At 41.6% G+C, this 18,890-nt stretch overlaps 2 long non-coding RNA genes across 2 annotated transcripts; one reads left to right on the forward strand and one right to left on the reverse strand.

The window, feature by feature from the left end:
- Positions 1-4,391: 4,391 nt before the first annotated feature.
- LOC311132328 lies at positions 4,392-13,266 on the reverse strand. The gene is made up of 3 exons (XR_014613513.1): positions 12,979-13,266; positions 8,581-8,742; positions 4,392-6,538 (listed from the first exon to the last, which is right to left on the reverse strand). It is a non-coding gene; the product is annotated as an uncharacterized lncRNA (long non-coding RNA).
- Positions 12,574-15,951, forward strand: LOC311132329. The gene is made up of 3 exons (XR_014613514.1): positions 12,574-13,037; positions 14,043-14,213; positions 14,303-15,951. It is a non-coding gene; the product is annotated as an uncharacterized lncRNA (long non-coding RNA).
- Positions 15,952-18,890: the final 2,939 nt, after the last annotated feature.

Below are 18,890 nucleotides of genomic sequence, written 5' to 3' on the forward strand. Positions count from 1 at the left end.
GTGTCATCATAGTGGTCTCTGACTTGTGGTCAGACTCGCTCAGGTGGAGCAAACTTAAATGTGCACCTTTTTTCAGTGCTAATTTGAATGTCATTGAGAAAACAGAGAAGTGTCAAATATTTTTTTCCGCGAACATCCTTTCTGAATTTAAAAAGTAATCCTTGAAGTAATCTAGTTTTTCAAAAGCATCTGTAATCTGATTACAATCTTTTTGCTGGTAACGTAACGGATTACATGTATTCCGTTAATCCCCAACCCTGCATGAGAAACATATTGACTTATATAGAGAACTTTTCTACCTGCCTGAAATATGACTTGGTTCAACCATTAGTTGAAAAACTACACATATTTGGTTAGTAGAGACCCTACTGACGTATATCCCACTGTATCTGAGACAGGTAGAAAAATTCTCTCTACAAGCTAATATGTATCCCATGTATAGGGATGTAGCTCAGTTTGTAGAGCATGGCATTTGCAATGCCAGGGTTGTGGGTTCGTTTCCCACAGGGGGCCAGTATGACGTTTCCCACAGGGGGCCAGTATGACAAATAATGTATGCACTCACTAACTGTAAGTCGCTCTGGATAAGAGCGTCTGCTAAAATGACTAAAATGTATAGTGTATTTATTGCATTGGGGCTATGGAGGGGGCGGAGTGAAAAGCCAGCAGCAGGCCGTGGGACACAACCCCCTTAAAAAACAAATTATATTTGGTTAGTAGAGACCCTACTGAGCATTGCCCACCCCACTTTAGCTGAGACAGGTAGAAAACGCTGTTTGGGTCTTTGCGTGTCAAAAAAGATTGCATTCATTTGCATCACATTCAATGAGAGACTTTTATTTTGAAGGCAAACCTTAAATTCAACTATTGTGGCTAATCCTTATTGTGTCTAGCTTCACATAGGTGGGTCCGACCATCATTAATCAAATAACTTTTATAAATTAGGGGTATTTTAGATTATGACACCATAGCTACTGAAACAGATGGTCGTTTCGCTGGTTTTGGGGAAGAACAGTGTTTGCACCCATCAGCTAGTTGTTAGCTTTTTTTATGGCCATCAATGTCCCAGAGCTTGGGGAAGTGTGTCTGCGTTCAAGTGCAGCAGCGGCAGGTGCGCGAGACAAAACTTTACCAGCATCATAGCATACGTATCGGTAAATCGCTGTGACATATGAAAAAGGAGTGATAGTGTAATCAATGTGTAATAACTACGTAAAAAATGTATTAACGTGTTCAATTATGTGATGTGCAGTCCTATTCAGGTCCTGATTGGTCAACAAGCTTATGACGTATCTTTTTTGACAAGCAAAGACCCAAATGGCGTTCCATAGAAAAGTTCTCTACAAGCCTAAATGTATCCCATGTACAGTCAATTACAGTGTATTGAATTGGCAGCTATAGAAGGGGCAGAGTGAAAAGCCAGCAGCAGGCCGTGCCACACAGTCCCCCTCCAAAACTGCTTAGTAGAGACCCGACTGAGTACTTCCCACCAGTTTATATGAGACAGGTAGTAAAGTTCTTTACAACCCAATAACTATCCATATACTGTACCATGAATTGCACTGCAGTGAATGCAGTGGGTGGAATAAGGAGTCACCAGCAGCACTGTATTAAACCCATTTAATACAGAGACCAATACAATTTTTGCAGACTCTATTGAGTAATTCCAATGACATATATTTGGTTTTTATTAAAAGTGTATTTCTTTAAATATAGCCCTACACAGCATACCAGTGTTTGTGTAAACTTTTTAAAGCAATGGTATGAATACGACAAATTATCAATGTATTTTTTCAAAGGTGGTAGCAATGCTGTGGGAAAATCGTTGTAAAACTAGTGCAAAAAAAAAGAAATCGATATTCCCCCAAAAATCTGCGCTCATGCTGCCAGCATAATATCCTGCTGCAAAGAGAACGGTAATCTTGATTTCTTTGTTCCTATTTCTGCTTTTTTCTTCGTGTGGCTTTCCGGCAGACTAGACGCTTTGTTGCATATTGCTGCCTTTCAGTTTGGAAAGTACATTGCACATTTGTAAAAAATAAAAAAGACTCAGAAAATGGGGGGGAAATTGTGCCACCATCTAACCCTATATATACACACAGTATACCACTATCCCCAACACCCCACCACTCCTTCCTACTACTTTGGCCCCAACAGATCCTACACCCTTCTCTCAAAACTCCCTCTAGTTCTTCTGCACTAAAATCTCTGACACCCAAAAACTTCTCTACTGCTGCTACTACCAATTCAATCTTCTGGGATTTCCTTTCCATTTGTGCAGTACAATTAATGACCATAGCAATAAACACCAAGAAGCCAACCTTACTAAAGCACAAACTGTTCAGATCACTCTGTACCAGTGGAGGCTGCTGAGGGGAGGACGGCTCATAATAAATGGCTGGAATGGAGCCAATGGAATGGCATCAAACACATGGAAACTAGTGGGAAACTCGTCTGAAGTTGGGCCCCAACTTCAGTCGATCCACCTGAACACACTCCTTTCAGCGGCACTCCGCTCCAGAGAGCAAAGCAGGTCACCACTTTCGTCCCGAGTCTCGAAATGCGCAGCGCCCTCTACCTCTGAGCAGCAGACACATAAAAAAAATTCCACCTCTGGATACTTTGACCGAATTGACAGAACCCAATTCCTTCTTCACCCAGCCTCTTTCTACCACAAACGTTCGGCAAAAAGGCATGGGTCCATTTTCTCCACGAAACATACTCCCACTGGGCCAGAGTCATCTCTGGCATTTTTCTGATCATTGGGGTAAGGCTCGGAAACCTTCACCTGACCTGAAGACGCTGGTTCTTCCTCCTCACTTTTGTCAGGTTCAATTTCACGATCCGTCGACTGCTCATGGTTTTCAGGCGCGTAACATGCAATTTTCTCTCCTGTACTTGACTCAAAGGAGAAAGTACTCTGCTTGCATTTCGCAGTCGGTTCAGGATTGCACCTCGCGCACTTCTTTCTGTCTTGCTTCTTCACACCATCCTCCCTCTTCCTCGCCCGGGCCTCCGACATGAATTCCATCTCCGTGTTGGACTGGGACTTCAGGAAACTCAGTTGCTGCTGCCATGCTCCCTTCTCGATCCAACTAACCCCCTTCTTCAGCTTTGAAACTGGATGTTGACTCCAGTATTTGGGGGGGGGTTGGATGTAATGCTGCGTTCCTAACCAACTGGGAAGGTGGTAAAATTAGTCCTTAGATGAGAAAACTAAAGGCACAACTTAAATTCGAGCCAATATCTTAAGTAACTGAACATATTACTCCAACCTCGTACAGCGATCGTGTTCACAAACAAATTAGTGTTAAAAAAACAATATTGCTTTTTATAAATAATGTTTTGTTGCATTTAACTGCCCAAAATTCTGTTATCGAGGTCATATCCTTAGTGGGTTACGTCAGAGTTCAGCATGTTGGAGAAGCTGGAGCCTAGGGATGATAGACGAGTTTCCCACTAGTAATTAGCAGTTGGAGGGGCGTTCAAGTGGATTTCTCCAAGTTGTATGTGGTAAAAAACACCTTCCCACTTGGTTATGAATGCAGCATTAGCCTGAAAAAGTAATGAGGGGATTTGATTAAGATGCTGTGGTGATACTGATGGTTTGTCGGGACTGACTGTTTCTACAGTTGTGGCTAAAGTGACTTTACGTAGCAGGTTAGGATAATTAATAATAATAACTTGGTGGGTGCTTATATTTGTCTTATTTCACATGTACAAGTGTGTAATACGCATGTGTGAATTGTAGATGTGTTTTTTGCATATCCCACTCTCCCTGAGACACCCTGAGAGAGCGGAGTCACGGCCAGGGATTCGAACTAGCGACCTTTCATTTACTGACCCAACACTAACCGCTAGGCTACCTGCTGCCCCGAACCATTGCAGGTTAGGAGAATGAGGTTAATGTTAGGAAAAGGGTTAGACTTACTACAAGCTTCACTCTGTTGATCTACGTGCATACGTGCACTGTTATTTTTGAGTAGCACCTTTTGGTAAAACAAAAAAAACGTTACTACACAGTAGAAAAGAGAAACTCAACAAATAATATACAAGGTTGATTCATCTTAGAGGTAGATTTGCTATGTTTCTTGTAATAACTACTCTTGCATAAAGTATATTTAAAAAATAATTACACTAAAACAAGGTGAGAAAAGCTGGGATCTTTTGAGGTTGATTCTTTCACACATCTGAAAATACACTGTTAGTCATAGTAGCCTCCACAAATTATGAGCCATAGGGTTGCAATATATGTTTAAGCTCCACATCATTGACCAGTACATTTTAAAAACACTTTCACTTGACTCAAATTTAGCTATTACATAAGAGTGGAAAAAGTCAGGCCATGTAATCTGATAAAGATAATTGTGATCAAACAGAAGGCAATGGTGTGATGGTGTGTGCATGCAGGATTTAATGACACACTAGAATACCAGAACGCCATATTGCTGAAGAATAGCAGCACAAGTTAATAACACAAGTTATTTACAAATATTACATCCCAAAAACAATATCTGTAACTTTTTCCCCTTCTCATTCAGACTTGGCAACCACTGCCATGTCAATTTCAAATTGCAGAGCTAAAGACTAATTTATGGCCTGATATCATTATCTTGGAAAAACAACACAATATTATTACTCATCATATCAAAAGTCAAAATAGAAGATGAGCAGCATTTTGTTGAAATACACAAACATGTGCAATTAGGCACAGGTCTAACAGCACTCCTTATCTGCGATGGATAGGGTATAGCTGCACAAGTCTTACAGCTTTACTCAAAAGTCAGAAGACTGATACTCAACTGGGGCCATTCCTTCAAGGTTGTGCCAATCATGAAAGCAATTTCTGTCTGGAATGACACAGAGTGGTACACCACACTCATTGCACTTCCAGGGAGTGTCTTTGGAGTGTCCCGATTTCTTGCAGAGTTCGCAGCGCTTTCGTCCTGCAGAGCTTCTCTTGCTTTTGTCTGCCACAGGCTTGATCGGGACAGGTGTGTGTCCAGTGTTCTTCGGCTTGGACTGAGTCTCAATGGACACCTCGCAAAGCTGGGCCACGAGCGCTTGTGTGAATTCTTTGTGGGTCATGGGCTGCATCTTGTTCACTTTACACAGATCCTTGTGAATGATGTAGCTGTTAGTAGTCGCTATGTCCACAAAATGGTAGAACAATGTTCGGTACCACTTCATTGTTTTGCGGTGGGCTGAGAAGTACGTAATCAGTTGGTCAGATAAGTCAACACCTCCCATGTTTTTATTGTATTCTAGAATGGGGGTGGGTACTGGAATTGACTCATGAGACCATTTGCCATCCTTATTCTTGTGTTTCCTGTTTATTTTCTCCCCTCCATACGCTTGATGAATGGTGGTACCCATCGACACTTCCCGGGCATCCTTCCACTTCACAAAGAGCAGGGAGCCCTCCCTTATCCACCGTAAAGATCCTCTTGGGGATTTCTTGGTCAGTGCATTTTCTTCTGCTCTTGGGAAACCCTGTCTGCCTTCCCGCATGGTACCACACGCTCCCATTTTCATGTCAAATAAGTCCTTGAATAGTTTTGGGCTGGAGAAGTAGTTGTCAAGGTACACATGGTAACCTGAGCCAAGGACAGAGGGCCTTACGAGGGACATCACTGAATCGTAACAAATTCCAAAGCCAACGGGAAACGTGTTCTTGCCGATATACACAGTATAGTCCACTGTATAGCCATTGCTGGAGTCAGCTAACACAAAAATCTTAAAGCCAAATTTAGTGGGCTTTGACTTGATATATTCAATCAACCCATTTCTTGCTTTTGATGCCACCATCCTTTCATCTACAGCCAGGTTTCTATGTGGGTGGAAACAGGACATGCAGGCATGACGAATGTCATTCATTAATGGTTTGAGCCGAAATAGCCTATCATATTCAGGTGTGCCCTTTTTACTGTCATTGACAGCGTCCTCATCAGGATCACTCATGTGAATGTTCCATGATATGATTCTGTATCTATCCCTGTTCATCACAGTAGCTGGAAACGGAATCGAGAAGATGGAGTTTGTTATCCAGTAATCACTGATAGCTCTTGTCTTAACCAGCGCAGTAAAGAAGACCAATCCAATGAATTTGTAAAACTCCTTCACAGTTATATCTATCCACTTAAACTTTTTGCCCCTACCAATGTTTCTAGCCGCTTGTCTATTTGTATTGTCGCAGAGGGTTCTGACCGTGACTTTGGTAAAAAACATTTGAAATAAGTCTAACGGTGAGTACATGGCTGAGGGATCTACTTGAGGTCCAGGAGGTCTGCTTGGACAAAATCTCAAAGGTTGAGGACCCTCATCAGGGTCTTCCTCTGTTTTCCATGGCTGATCTGACTCGGTTCTGTGTGGTAAGCGAGAGGTTTTTCTTGGGGTTGAGAGACGTGGTACTTTGGACTTTAATGAGGGTGAGGCCAGCACTCGTTTGCGTGGGGAATGGGTCTTTGTTGATGGGCTACGCTGTTGGTCTGGATGTAAGGTACTCAGCAGTGGGCCTTCATCTTCTTCAGTTTCAACACTATGAAAATAAACATTAGTAATGATCAATTCAGTAAACATGTTTTGAACAACACTTCCAATTGAGCGACAGCTATGCCATCGGTATTGGTCTTCAATTAACTTTAAAACTTGAAGGTTAAAAAGACGTGAACTAGCTACAGTGCTTATAGAAAGTCTACACCCGCTAACTTTTTTCACATTTTGTTGTGTCAGTGCCTCACAGTTTCATGCATATAAATAGGGATTTATTTCACTTATCTACACACCATACTCCACACTTAAGGGAAAGTTTATTTTTTTGGAAAAAATATTATATATAAAAAATACAAAAACAGAAATATCATATTTGGATAAGTCTCCACCCCCTGAGTCAATACTTGGTGGAAGCACTTTTGGCAGCAGTTACAGCTGTGAGTCTGTTGGGATAGGTCTCTATCAACTTTGCACACCTAGATTTGGCAATGTATTATTTTTTACAAAACTGTTCGAGCTCTGTCAAGTTCCTTGGGAGCGTTGATGGACAGCAATCTTTAAGTCATGACACAAATGTTTTATTGGATTTAGGTCGGGGCTCTGACTGGGCCACTCAAGGACATTTACCTTTTTATTCCTTAGCCACTCCACTGTAGCTTTGTGTGCTTTGGGTTGTTGTCATGCTAAAAGGTAAACTTCCGTCCCAGTTTCAGATTTCTTGCAGAGGGCAGGAAGTTTTCCCTCAAGGACTTTTCATGCTCCATTAATTTTCCTTTCTAGTGTCCTGATGAGTAACATCCCCACAACATGATGCTGCCGCCACCATGCTTCACAATAGGGATGGTGTTCTTTGGGTGATGTGCAGTGTTTGCGCCAAATGTAAGGCTTTGCATTTTTTGCACAAGTTCAATTTTAGTTTCGTCAGACCACAAAACTTTTTGCCACATGGCTACAGAAACTCCAGTGTTTTTTTGCATACTTCAAATGGTATTCAAGGTGGGCTTTCTTGAGTAATGGCTTCCTTCTTGCAACCCTACATGCCAGATTTGTGGAGTGCTTGGGATATTGTTGTCACATGCACACTTTGACCAGTCTTGGCCATAAAAGCCTGTAGCTCTTTCAAAGTTGCCATTGGACTCTTGGTAGCCTCTCTGATCAGTCTCCTACTTGCTCGGTCATCCAGTTTGGGGGCATGGCCTGATCTAGGCAGGGTCTTGGTGGTGCCATACACCTTCCACTTCTTAATAATCATCTTGACCATGCTCCAAGGGATATTCAAGGAAATATTTTTATACCCATCTCCTGGACCTGTGCCTTTCCACCACTTTGTCCCAGAGTTCTATTGAAAGCTCCTTGGTGCTCATGGTTGAGTGTTTGTTTTGCAATTCACTACCCAGCAGAAGGAACCTCCAGGAACTGCTGAAATCATGTGAATCACTACAATTTAACACAGGTGAAGGCCAATTCACTTTGTGTGATTTTGAAGGTGATTGGTTACACCCAAGATAATTTAGGATTGCTATTACAAGGTGGGTGGACACTTATCATACTAAGCTATTTTTTTAACATAATATAATTTTCATTTGGAAGTTGTGGGGTAGGATGTGTAGATCATTGGGAAAAGTATTTTAATGCATTTTCATTCCAGGCTATTAGGCAACAAACAGTGAAATGTTGAAAGGGGGAGTAGACCTTCTATAAGCATATTGTCTCTAAGACATCTAGGGCTGAATATGGTCTCAGAGCTGTTAGGCTGCGTTTATACAGGCAGGCCATTTCAGATTTTGGGTCGTAAGTGCTGAGAATATACATTTTACTCCTTATTTTATGGGTAAAAATAAAAGGTATGCATGAAGCCTCTTTAGTCGTAAGTCACACCTAGTCTACAGATATTTAGGACACCCTCATGACCTGTCCTAACCAGTTAAGAGTTACCAGCAGGTGTCTTGATAATAGAAAAATGCAGCGAGTCAAATGCAGCGAGTCAAATATTTTTTTGCCGTGGCGGCAATGATTTTGCCGTGGCGCAGCGCCACAGCTAAATGACTGCAGCGGAAACACTGATGGATTATGAAAGTTTGTAAATACCTTGATGTCCTTGTTGACTGTGACCCTTTGCATGGTAACCATGTTTCTTCTGGAGACTCAGAACCATTTACCCCGCTCTCAGATTGGCTCTCTATCCTTGGGGTGACTCTGGGTGGTGAGTCGCTTGCTGATTCATTTGAGTCCTCCTCTTCCCAATCAAGACTATGAAGATAAATATGAACATGTTTACAATAATGCAATTCACTAAGTCAATACTATCACTAAGGCCTAGACAACAGAATACAACTCATCTACATGGGTCCACACATCTACATTTCATGTCAATTCAATGTGGCCGACACCCACCGTCTCAGATCAATCTGAAACTGGGCTCCCGAGTGGCGCAACGGTCTAAGGCAGTGCATCTCAGTGCTTGTGGCGTCACTACAGACCCCCTGGTTCGATTCCAGGCTGAATCACAACCGGCCGTGATTGGGAGTCCCATAGGACGGCGCACAATTGGCCCAGCGTCGTCCGGGTTTGGCCGGTGTAGGCCGTCATTGTAAATAACGATTTGTTCTTAACTGACTTGCCTAGTTAAATAAAGGTAAAATAAATTTTTCAGTTAGGTTTACAAACTGAGTAAAGTATGCCTGCCAAATAGTTTGAAAAGAAATAATAATCTGAAAAATTAGAATTCATATTCAAGTATGTAATTTTGATTTCAGATCTTTTTAATGGAGTGGCTGCGGATCAGACTTTTCCGGACCTTTCCTCCCGACTGCTAAAGCTCCCGAAGATCCTCCACTCCACTAGGCAAAATATCTGCTTTGATTTAAACTAAATACGGGTAGGCTATGCTACAGTTTGTTAACACCATCTGGTTGATATGCAGATGCTGCATGGATGTTTCACCAGTAACATTTGAATAATCATCATTCACGATTGAATGTGAGAAATTAGGGAGATTATCTACGAATAGAACAGAGAATGTGCACAAAGTAGAGAATCCTGCACATGCGCAGAAGCCCCAGCTGCCGGGAAGCGGGGTCCAGAAAAGTCGGATCTGCAGTCTGTCTTCTTTTAAATACTGACTCAAGCGATTTTTGGACTTTTCCTGTTGAAAAGCAATATCCCAAGTATAAATACACTAAAGTGCAAAATATTATATTTGAGCATTTTTATTTTTTACTTTCTGTGCGCTCTCAAATTACCACCACCACCAGACTGAGGTTCCACAACTGGAAGTGATGTGTGTGCATTGTTGACATACCTAGTATAAACCAGCACACGTACACGCCCACTTTTGCAAAGTAATGCCTTCACTTTGACCTTACGCCTGCCCACATGCTGAAGTTAAAGTAAATCACGTGATAAACGAGTTGAAAAGGAGGCTGTCTTTAATTTCAAACAGTTTTAAAACAGTCACTTTGTCCGAGAGAGATTTACATGGTTATCAAAATGTCACACCAGGGTAAGCCTACACGAAACACAGCCCTTAATTTAAGTTTTTCTAAAATCCCCTATGGGAAAAATGAATGGTGTAAAAACGATTGGAACCATTTCCCTTTTTGACCGCTAGGTTTTATGGGTATTATGACACCTCCACTGTGGGGCTCTATTTCTAACACAAACGATTACATGTTTGATCCAAAATTGTAAAAGATATCATTGAAAAACGAAGGATTAGCTATATTCTGTTTTTGTTTCATATTTATTTGTTCTCGCCTGGCTGGAATAGCTAGTGAAGAACAAAATAACCTAATTGTTCCTCACGGTTGGCAATCAAACATGCTCAAATCAAATGTAAGGTCTGAACCGATCTGCATCGTGGTTATTTCTACTTAAAGGAATACTCCACCCCTCAAACTATTACACCCAAAATGTTTTGCATGTCAGCAATCAAGTTCTTAAGATATGTAACTTTGGAAATACAGAAATCTGGACCATATGATGCATTTTGATTCAAATAATGAACTCATCATCAAGTTTTGATTATTTGAATCAGCTGTGTAGTGCTAGGGCAACAACCAAAATGTGCACCCCTTGGGGTCCCCAGGATCGAGTTTGGGAAACGCTGGTGTACTGTAACAACTGTGTAGCCCAGGGTTTCCCAAACTTGGTCCTCGGGACCCCAATTAATTATATTTGTGCCATCACTAGCCGGCTACCACCCGGCTACTCAACCCTGCATCTTAGAGGCTGCTGCCCTATATACATAGACATGGAATCACTGGCCACTTTAATAATGGAACACTAGTCACTTGAATAATGTTTACATACTGCTTTACTCATCTCATATGTATATACTGTATTCTATTCTACTGTATTTTAGGCAATGCCACTGACATTGCTCGTCCTAATATTTATATATTTCTTAATTCCATTCTTTTACTTTTAGAATTGTGTATTGTTGTGAATTGTTAGATACTACTGCACTGTTGGAGCTAGGAACACAAGCATTTCGCTACACCCGCAATAACATCTGCTAAATATGTGTATGTGACCAATAACATTTGATTAGATTTTCTAGAACTTTCTCACTCATCATTATTCATGATTCATGCAGGATTATCCATAATCATGGTAGCATCCACATTCATGTAGTGTATAGAAACATATTCTATTCTTATTTACCCCCCCAAAAATTGTCATATTAGATTGTGTAGAAATGCAGGAAATGAGCTTTAGATGCCAAAAAAATTCTGAGGGAGGACCCCCAGACCCCACACCAGGTTATGTCCCCCCCACTCCTATAACCAAAGTTGCACCCCTGATTTTTAGACAATACAATTATTATACCTGGGCTACAACAACAGTGCATTGTGATTATTATTATTAGCAAGTGAATACACAATGATTGTCCATAGGTTGTTAACTGCAGTGATAGGCTAATTTCAATAACCGCTCAAACGTCCTGTTTTGTTTCATGCCGAAATAACTGCATAGGCCTACAACCTAGGCCTGATTATGCAACCATTTTAATCAGTTTGGGTCTATTCTCAACAGTTTAGAAGGACAAGAAAGCGAGCTTAGCAGGCCACTCGTGGTATATTTTGTCAGGATGTAGCCCGGTGTTAAGATAGCCCTACTATAGGAAAACATGGGCTTCTCCTTTCCAACTCCCCGCCCGTTCTTAATGCTGTACACTATTTTACATTCAGCAAGCAAGAGCAAGCGTGCATCTCTCCTCCAATAGGCTAAATAAAAAAGGTTGAAAGAGGCCAGGTGCGTAATTGTGCAACAGAACAAAGACAGACGGGCTCGAGATGTAACCTATAGCCTAAGTAGATGCATATGCATATTTAAACAATAAGGCCCGAGGAGGTGTGGTATATGTCCAATATACCATGGCTAATGGCTGTTCTTAAGCATGACAACGCGGAGTGCCTGGACACAGCCCTTAGCCGTGGTATATTGGCCATATATCACAAACCCCTGAGGTGCCTTATTGCTATTATAAACTGGTTACCAAACCTAATTAGAGCAGTAAAAATAAATGTTTTGTTATACCCGTGGTATATGGTCTGATATACCAATCAGCATTCAGGACTCGACCCACCCAGTTTATAATAGGCCATAATTCATAAGCTCAATGTTAGGCTTAATACTTCAGTGAATATATCCAGTCAATTTACACAGTGAAAGAAATCAAGTTTATCAGATAACGAAATCATAGGTAGCTACACTATGTGCGCTCTCTCCCAGTCTACACAGCTGGAAAAGCTACCATGTTTCCGTTTTTTTAGGGACCAGAAATGTATCCTACCTAGGCTACAACAACACAATGTAATGAAGAATGATTTTGTTTTCAAGTGAAAAAAGTTAATAGGGCCTGATAAACTGAAGTGGACTCGGCAAGAGTGCCATTAGCCGGAGCCCAGAGTAATATCAAACTACCCCAAAATAGACCACAGCCTGTCGTTTCCAATGTGAACAAATTAATCCTAGTGGGCAGAACAAGCAAGGAGGTGGACAGACCCAAGCACGAGCTAGCGAGATCCTATTGGCGCGTTCTAACAGACCTTTGCATATTTCTGTTAGGGAACGCCTACTCTGTGAAGTGCGCGTGTGTAATAACTAAATTGGCCTTTGCGCGTCTTCTAAACAACGCAATTTTTTCCAACTTTGGCAAAGGGTAAAGTCTACAAAACTTAGTCCACTCTGTTCGTAACAGATTATAGTTTTGGGAACAGAAAACTGTATTGAGATCAACTGTTTCATCGATGACAAAATGTGCAGAATGTCGGCGGCCTTATCCATCTCGTTCGATCTTCTCCCACTGCCCGCCACACTGTGCTTCCAGTGGAAATGCCAAGCGGATGCTTCACATGTTTATATCCGGTAAAATATTTGTCTCATTGTTCTAAATGGTTCTGACGGATTCGGTGAGAGCTCGGCCCCCCAGTGTGTTGACTGGGTACAGTATGCGCTCTGGAAGTGATTATTCCTACTTACGCGTCCTCATGTGGATCCACTCCCTCCTGATAGTCGAAGCTGAAGTCTTCGTCTGCAAGGTAACTATCATCAGACCAATTGCTTCCTTCCTCGCTTCTATCGAAGTCCTCCATCTCGGTGTCGCTTTCCATTGTAGAATCAATCAATTTCAGCTATAATGTTGTGGACAGAGCTACGGTCTAAAACGTAGACACAAATTATCTGCTACTACACTATCACGTTAACAACGTGCAGCTTCTTCGCGTGAGTTTCCGGCAGACTGGACGCGCTCTTCTTCTTCTATGATATAATGGCGGTCCGCAAACAAACGTTAAAGGTGCATGCCGCCACCTACTGTGCTGGAGTGTGTGGTCAATCACGGTTTACAACATACCTAAATCCTCCTTCCTAACTCAGTACTTCTGAGAGAATAAAAAAGAGCCCTACTAACTTCTAATAGACCCTCCCCCAAATCCCTTCCAAACCCCCAACCGCAATGACCCTACACTTCAATCTTTCCCTCTCTAAAAACACATGCTCCACTGTTTCATCGACCATACACTCCAGACAAAAACCATTCACATGCTTGCCAACCAGATGTAATGACGAGTTCAATGTACAATGTCCTAATCGAGCAAACACCACATCTTCCTTCCTAATCTGACCTTTCTTTGGAGGGCATATAAATGCCGGCCCTTGGGCTCAGAGTCCCATCTCTTCTGCCACACATCTATCAAAATGGCTCTGATCTTACATTTGGCCTCACCTCTACCCAGTGGAACATTAATATAAATTATATCTTGTTTCAAAGCTATTTTGGCTAACTGGTCTACAATTTCATTCCCTTCCACACGGTGTAGGCCGTCATTGTAAATATGAATTTGTTCTTAACTGACTTGCTTAGTTAAATAAAGGTACAAAAAATAAATGTGCTGGGACCCAGCAGAATCTCACTACTACACCCAGTCTCTCAATTTTCCATAATAACATTAATACTGCCAATAGTAGATCACTCCTATTAGATTTACCAGATTATAAACTATTCAATACAGACAGAGAATCTGAGCGTACTTTATTTCTGGCAGGTTGTACATCCTCCACCCACTGGAGGGCAACTACTATCGCCAACAGTTCAACTGAGTATACTGACAGTTCATCTGTTAGTCTTCTACATATCTTCACATCAAATTCAGGAATGTAAACGCCTGCTCCTGTGCGCCCACTATCTGGGTCCTTGGATCCATCTGTGAAAAGCGGTAAAAAAAAACAAGTTCTACCAATGTAATTGTCAACCAGTTTCCCTATATCACTGACTTCTGACCAATCTTTCCTTTTCTCTACCAAGGTTAGATCAACAACAGGATCTGGGAGTAACCGTGGAGGAAAATCCCCTAGCACCACAGAACGGCCATCCTCCAACTCCCTCAAACCACTTTCATCAGCAAGCTTTCCAACTGTCCAACCAAAACCACTGCCTCGTCTACTAGTATATTCCCAACAGTCATCTAGAACAGTAGCAGTGGGATGCTCAACCTCACAGCCTTTCAACCTAACCCAATAAGCTAATGACCATTTTTTACGCCGTATATCCAAAGGCATCTCACCTGCCTCCACTAGTAAGGCACATACAGATGTTGATTTAAATGCACCAATACATATCCTTAAAGCTATATACTGGATTCTGTCCAGCCTCTGAAGCCAAGTCTTCGCCGCTGTTCCATAAACTATACACCTGTAATCAATTGTCGTCCTGATCAGAGCTCTATAAATATCCATAACAAATGTTCTATAGGATTGAGGTCAGGGCTTTGTGATGGCCACTCCAATACCTTTACTTTGTTGTCCTTAAGCCATTTTGCCAAAACTCTGGAAGTATGCTTGGGGTCATTGTCCATTTGGAAGACCCATTTGCGACCAAGCTTTAACTTCCTGACTGATGTCTTGAGATGTTGCTTCAATATATCCACATAATTTTCCTTCCTCATGATGCCATCTATTTTGTGAAGTGCACCAGTCCTTCCTGCAGCAAAGCACCCCCACAGCATGATGCTGCCACCCCCGTGCTTCACGGTTGGGATGGTGTTCTTCGGCTTGCAAGACCCTCCTTTTTCCTCCAAATATAACGATGGTCATTATGGCCAAACAGTTCTATTTTGTTTCATCAGACCAGAGGACATTTCTCCAAAAAGTTCAATCTTTGTCCCCATGTGCAGTTGCAAACCGTAGTCTGGTTTTTTTATGGCGGTTTTGGAGCAGTGGCTTCTTCCTTGCTGAGCAGCCTTTCAGGTTATGTCGATATAGGACTCGTTTTACTGTGGATATATATACCTTTGTACCCGTTTCCTCCAGCATCTTCACAAGGTCCTTTGCTGTTGTTCTGGGATTGATTTGCACTTTTCGCACCAAAGTACGTTCATCTCTAGGAGACAGAACGCGTCTCCTTCCTGAGCGGTATGATGGCTGCGTGGTCCCATGGTGTTTCTACTTGTGTACTATTGTTTGTACAGATGAACGTGGTACCTTCAGGCATTTGGAAATTGCTTCCAAGAATGAACCAGACTTGTGGAGGTCTAAAGAACATTTTCTGAGGTCTTGGCTGATTTATTTTGATTTTCACATGATGTCAAGCAAAGAGGCACTGAGTTTGAAGGTAGGACTTGAAATACATCCACAGGTACACCTCCAATTGACTCAAATGATGTCAATTAGCCTATCAGAAGCTTCTAAAGCCATGCCATCATTTTCTGGAATTTTCCAAGCTGTTTAAAGGCACAGTCAACTTAGTGTATGTAAACGTCTGACCCACTGGAATTGTGATACAGTGAATTATAAGTGAAATAATCTGTCTGTAAACAATTTGAGTGTTTGTTTAATAACCTACTGGTTCGGTGAGCACCAAGTTTCACACAACAACATGTCAAGTAAACGATTTCACAAATTCGGCTGTTTTTAATCTTTGCATTGCTGTAATAAAGGCTTTACACTTGTTTTCGTTAGAACAGCCTCTCTGGTATCTTTATAATTTATTTAGTGTTGTTTACATTGTTCCAAAGTGTCAGATTGAATAATAATGATAATAATAATAACCCTGCTTTTTCTTGATATCCTTCTTATTGTTATTATTACTATTATTATTATGATCATCATTATAATAAGTATTGCCATTATCATTAGTAGGCTTAGTATAGCAGCCCTGTATAACCACCATTGAGCTGTAGGCCTAAGAGCGTATCCTGTTTAGTTTTAATACTGTAACTTATTTAGGCCTATATTTCAATCAATCTTTCATTCGTCCATGTCATCACATAGCATATGAGTCATTCATGATTTGAAATGCAATCAAGCATGTTAGTTTTAAAATAAAATAAAGCGAGCCTAAAATAATTAGCTTAAACAATAAGCCGTTCCATTTCGGAAATTGCATTCACAAATGAATGTGACTGTTTTTAGTCTTTGCTGTAATAAAGGCTTAGCAAAAAAACGTTACAACAAACTCTCTGGTACGCTTATAATGTAGTTATTGTTGTTTACGTTGTTCCAAAAGGTCAGAAAAATTACATTGCAATCTACGCAGCACCTGTTTGGCACACATAATATGCATGCAGTGCTTGCTCCTTACCTTATTTTTCTTGATCTAGAATATTTTCCACAACTAGTCAAATTTATTCCACACATTGACTTCCCCTTGACCTCATGAGCAACCAGTAAACATTCCCTGTTTCGAGTTTATTTGTCACGCCCTGCACCCCTGCAGCGCATTCGTCTCTATGTGGACACAGAGGAGGGTGAGCCTCATAGAGTTAATACTATGGTCAGGGTCAGGAAATGCTCTGCAGATGGGGAGGGTATTTCCCAGAAAGTGGATTTCTTGATTATTATACATTTGAATAAAGAGGCAAGTTAACTCAGAATAATAGACCAATACCTGTGCAGTAGCAATATAATGTCACGTAGTATTTGTAATTGTTTAGTAATACATAGAAATGGAGATATGCTGTTTTGGTTTACCTCAAGATTGTATCACTCTCACACACACACACACACACACACACAAACACACACACACATTGTTTTCTCTCTATCAGACCAGTCCTTGTCAGCTGGGTGGGTAGGCTTGGTGGGTCGAAGGGGCCCCTGCTCCAAACAGCCCTTCATGGTGACCTTCTTCAGGGCCAGCCAGGCCCCCTGTCGCGCCCTGAATCCCAACCCCCGCAAGAAGAAGCCCAAATATGACCGTCCCCTGCCCAGTATATATGGTGAGGTCATACAAGATCAGGGGACAACACTGGTTTTTGGTCTTGTTGTTAAGCTTGTTTTATGCAGAGTTTAAAGGGATAGTACATCCAAATTACAAAATTACTTTACATTTAATTGTGTCTTTATTTTAAATCCAATGCATCCAAAGCATGCTTTACAGTCTGTCCTGTCTCATAACATCTTTTTTGATCCCTTTCAGATCACAGCCACGTCAACAGTGGGCGTCAGGCTTGCAAGAGACATGAATTATATGTGAGCTTTAGTGACCTAGGCTGGAAGGAGAGCTTCTGTCTCCCTTAACTACTCAATCTACTGAATAGATAATATCATGATCTAACATTGTATCACCTTATTTGCTGTAACACACAATTAGTATTTTTAGGGAAGCAAGGCATTTGTGTAGTATGTGCATTGTAGTGTATGTTCTTTGCATGTTTTATGATGTATTTCTCATAGAAATAGAGTATATTCTAGTCATTAATCTAATCTTGTCATTCTATTTCTATGGTATTTCTCTCCATAAGGACTGGGTCCTGGCTCCTAGGGGTTACTCTGCCCTTCTACTGTGATGGAGAATGCTTATACCCTTTGGGTTCCTGCATGAACGCCACCAACCACGCTATGATCCAACTAGTGGTCAGTATGCACTACTACACCCTCTCTCACAATTATTTTTTCTTTCTTTCTTCTCATTTAGAACTGCGACCTGGCCAAGATAAAGCAAAGCAGTGCGTTAAAAACAACAACAACAACACAGAATTACATATGGAATAAACAAAACGTACAGTCAATAACACAATAGAAAATATATATACAGTGTGAGCAAATGTAGTAAGTTATGGAGGTAAGGCAGTAAATAGGCCATAGTGTAAAATAATAACAATTTAGTATTAACACTGGAGTGATAGATGTGCAGAAGATGATGTACAAATAGAGATACTGGGGTGCAAATGAGCAAAATAAATAACAATGTAAATAACAATATGGGGATGAGGTAGTTGGGTGGGCTAATTTCAGATAGGCTGTGTACAGGTGCAGTGATCGGTAAGCTGCTCTGACAACTGATGCTTAAAGTTAGTGAGGGAGATAAGTGTCTCCAGCTTCAGAGATTTTTTCAGTTCGTTCCAGTCATTTGCAGCAGAGAACTGGAAGGAATGGCGGCCAATGGAGGTGTTGGGGGTGGGGCATGGGCAAGTTGCAGCGCAGGGTGCAGAGCTGATGGCCGGGGTAGGGGTAGCCAGGTGGAAAGCATTGCCAGCCGTAGCAAAATGCTTATTGAAATTCTCGATTATCGTAGATTTATCGGTGGTGATAGTGTTTCCTAGCCTCAGTGCAGTGGGTAGCTGGGAGGAGGTGTCCTGAGTGGCGCAGTGGTCTAAGGCACTGCATCGCAGTGCTAACTGTGCCACTAGAGATCCTGGTTCGAATCCAGGCTCTGCCGCAGCCGGCCGCGACCGGGAGACTCATGGGCGGCGCACAATTGGCCCAGCGTCGTCCAGGGTAGGGGAGGGAATGACCGGCAGGGATGTAGCTCAGTTCATAGAGCATGGCGTTTGCAACGCCAGGGTTGTGGGTTCGATTCCCACGGGGGCCAGTATAAAAAAATATATATGTATTCACTAACTGTAAGTCGCTCTGGATAAGAGCGTCTGCTAAATGACTAAAATGTAAATGTA

The sequence above is a fragment of the Coregonus lavaretus genome, assembly GCF_964263955.1.
Source record: "Coregonus lavaretus genome assembly, chromosome: 7".
In the NCBI taxonomy this organism is placed as follows: Eukaryota; Metazoa; Chordata; class Actinopteri; order Salmoniformes; family Salmonidae; genus Coregonus; species Coregonus lavaretus.